This window comes from Pezoporus occidentalis, unplaced genomic scaffold (genome assembly GCF_034315485.1).
Source record: "Pezoporus occidentalis ecotype Australia unplaced genomic scaffold, CSIRO_AGI_Poc_V1 ctg238, whole genome shotgun sequence".
Classification (NCBI taxonomy): Eukaryota; Metazoa; Chordata; class Aves; order Psittaciformes; family Psittacidae; genus Pezoporus; species Pezoporus occidentalis.
Window position 1 is genome coordinate 1,004,524 of NW_026914264.1, and position 3,813 is coordinate 1,008,336.

The following is a 3,813-nucleotide window of genomic DNA, read 5'->3' on the forward strand; positions in this document are numbered from 1 at the left end:
TCACATGAGCAAGTCGCTGGATTCAGAGCGCTGCTGCAGCCTCAGCTGGTGGAGGCTGCTGCGCCCTTCCTCCTAACTTCTTACCACTCTGCTGTTTTTCTTCCCACAGCACAGAATGCTCCGTTTTTTACTCTACCCCGTGGGCTGTGGGCTGGAGCCTGGAAATCCTCGCACCAGATTTGGGAAGCCACAGGTTTCCCTGCCCATGGTGCAGGTGTACCTGCCTGCAGGCAGGTACACATCAGGCAAAACCCAACCACTCACTCCATGCTTCCCAGGGAAACCACGGCAGCTCTGGGTGCATGTTCCACATGGAAAAAAAATGCCTGCTTCCAGCCCTGTGGTGCTCCAGGAGAGGCTATGGCTGTGTGTGTGCTCTGTGCATTGGCTTCCCAGACACTCCATTGTTTCTTCCTTTGGCTGAGGGGGGGAGCTGAACCACAGCAGGGATGGGGTCCCCATCACCTAAACAATCCCCTTTTTCGTAGCCCAAAGGGACACCCAAATACTACTCTCCTTCCTCACCACACTCGCAGGAGAGCAGCTGCTGGCAGGTCACAGCAGCCAAGAGCAGGCACAGCACCTGTGAACATGGCGCCAAATGCGCTGGTGGCTGCACTTGGGGACCTGCCTGATGCAAATGCCACGAGTCCCAGCAGGGCTGCTAAGGTTGCACAAAACCCACCAGCACCTGACACCTTGTTCTACTGACTCTGGGTTTAACTCCTGTACCTTCTCTCTAAGGGAACTCACATATTTCATGGATTTGGGAAGCTCTGCAATTCGAACTGTGTTGAAATAAGGCAGTCCAGAAGAGCCTCGTGTCAGCATCTGCAAAAGTTGTCCTCAATTTTAATTTACACACATGCACAATGCACATAGTGTTCTTCACACTGTGTCCTGGGTTCAGCAGTAGCAGTCATTTTTCTCCTTCTTGGTAGCTGGTGCAGTGCTGTGTTTTGACTTCCAGCCTGGGAACAGTGTTGGTGAAACCAATGTTTTCAGTTGTTGCTAAGTGATGTTTACCCTGACCAAGGACTTTGTGAGGCTCATGCTCTGCCAGGGAGGAGGGGAAGCTGTGAGGAAGCAGAGATGGGGTGCCTGACCCGGGCTAGCCAAGGGGGTATTCCATACCACAGCACGTCATGCTCGTGGTGGGGGGTAACTGGGAGTTACCCGGAAGGACATGGGCTTCTGGGTGGGACTCGTTTCTTGGGGAGTGGTATTGTATTCTCTTCCCTTGTTGTTTTCTCTTATCACTGTTGTCGTTGGTAGTAGCGGTGGTGATTTGTGTTGTACATTGGTTGCTGGACTGTTCTTGTCTCAACCCGTAGGAGTTGCACCCTTTCGATCCTCCTCCCCTTTCCTTCGGGAGCGCGGAAGGGGAGAGCCTCGGTGGGGGGGAGCCTTGATTGTTGTCAGCCCGGCACCACTCACTGGGAGTGAGTGAACAAGTTGCCTGACTGGGTTTAAATGACGACAGTTCTTTTTGGCGCCCAACGTGGGGCATGAGGGGTTGAGATAACAACAGATCTGACCGGATTAATAGTCACTTGTCACAATGCTGATTTATTGGCTCTCAAGGTTGTTCCTCTTGATCTCACAGTTTCAGTATATCATATCTTACTTCCATCTGGTATTTGCTGTATTAGTGTTTTTCAAGTGTGGGGCTTGGGCTAAGGTTTTTGTCTCATTGTACTTTATGGTAATGACTTGTAATACAATAGAATCATTGATCATGAAACTGATCTGGCTTATGTTCCCAGTGTGGTCACCACCTTTATACTTTGGGAGGTATATAATAGGAGTGCTTAGCAATTACACATCTTTTTTCTCCTTCTCAGGTGCTCAACCTGGGAAGGAGACATCCTTTTACCCTCCCAGTCCTCCCCCCAGACCATTTACATTTGAGAGTTTTGAAGTTTTTGAATGGCCTTTTAATGCTGTTGAGACTTGTTTGCTGATCGTGATGGGAATCACCATGCTAGCATGCATACAGAGTGTGTTTTGCCCACGACTGATTTCAAGAGTTAAGCAGAGTCAGGTTTGGGTCTTGTCTGGGGTCAAACGACGATGTAGGAGGACCAAGAGATTTTCCCTGAGGCTGGACAGCCATGAGTGGCAGGGTGTGTGGGATAGCATGGGCAAGTATCTAGGTCAGTGGGCCCCTCCAGTACTTTGGAATTTCACTACCTAACAACTGCAAAATCCAGAAGAATTAGTAAAACACTTAAATGAGGTGTGTGGTCATTCTGGCCATACCAGAGACGGACAAATCATGGCAATGTGCTGGGGCTTGGCCTATGCTCACAGGGCCTTGTTCAACACTATCCAGCACCTTCAAAAGGAAAAGAATGTCGGCAGATCTGAGGGCAAAGCAACAGTCAGTGCAGCTACTCCAGCTCGAAGCACAGCAGCTTCACCACCCCCAGTGACAAGTACAGTCGCTACTCAAACTTTGGCTGCAATGAACAGCGCAGCTACCCCTGTGGCAAGTACAGCAGCTGCTCAAACTTCGATTGCAACAGACAGTGCGGTTACCCCAGCTCCAAGCACAGCAGCTATACCACCCCCAGCAACAAGTACAGTCACTACTCAAACCACAGTGATAATTACTGCAGCCAAACCAGAGGGCCAATTCATACCAATATTGGTTGCCCCTGTACGCAAGAGAACAAGCAAAAAAGAGGCAAGAAGGGTGAAGCAAGATGAAGAAACAATGAATTCACCACCTGGTCCAGAATCTGATCAGGAGTCATCATCACATGATGAAGAAGAAGAAGAGGTGACTTCTCGACCTCGGACCTCAACCGAGCTACAGAATATGCAAAAAGATTTTACCCGTCAACCAGGGGAGCACATCATAGAATCACAGAATCATAGAGTCGTTAGGGTTGGAAAGGACCTTAAGATCATCTAGTTCCAACCCCCCTGCTATGGGCAGGGACACTTAACGCTAAATCATATCACCCAAGGCCTCGTCCAACCTGGCCTTGAACACTGCCAGGGATGGAGCATTCACAACCTCCCTGGGCAACCCATTCCAGTGCCTCACCACCCTAACAGGAAAGAATTTCCTTCTTATATCCAACCTAAACTTCCCCCGTTTAAGTTTTAACCCGTTACCCCTTGTCCTGTCACTACAGTCTCTAATGAAGAGTCCCTCTCCAGCATCCCTATAGGCCCCCTTCAGATACTGGAAGGCTGCTATGAGGTCTCCACGCAGCCTTCTCTTCTCCAGGCTCAACAGCCCCAACTTCCTCAGCCTGTCTTCATACGGGAGGTGCTCCAGTCCCCTGATCATACTCGTGGCCCTTCTCTGGACTTGTTCCAACAGTTCCATGTCCTTTTTATGTTGAGGACACCAATTGTGTTGAGGACACACAATACTCCAGGTGAGGTCTCACAAGAGCAGAGCAGAGGGGCAGGATCACCTCCTTTGACCTGCTGGTCACGCTCCTTTTAATGCAGCCCAGGATACGGTTGGCTTTCTGGGCTGCAAGCGCACACTGCCGGCTTATGTTCATTTTCTCATCAACCAACACTCCCAAGTCCTTCTCCGCAGGGCTGCTCTGAATCTCTTCTCTGCCCAACCTGTAGCTGTGCCTGGGATTGCTCCGACCCAGGTGTAGGACCTTGCACTTGGCATGGTTAAACCTCATGAGGTTGGCATCAGCCCACCTCACAAGCGTGTCGAGGTCCCTCTGGATGGCATCCTTTCCCTCCAGCGTATCAACCGAACCACACAGCTTGGTGTCTTCGGCACACTTGCTGAGGGCACGCTCAATCCCATTGTCCATGTCAGCGACGAAG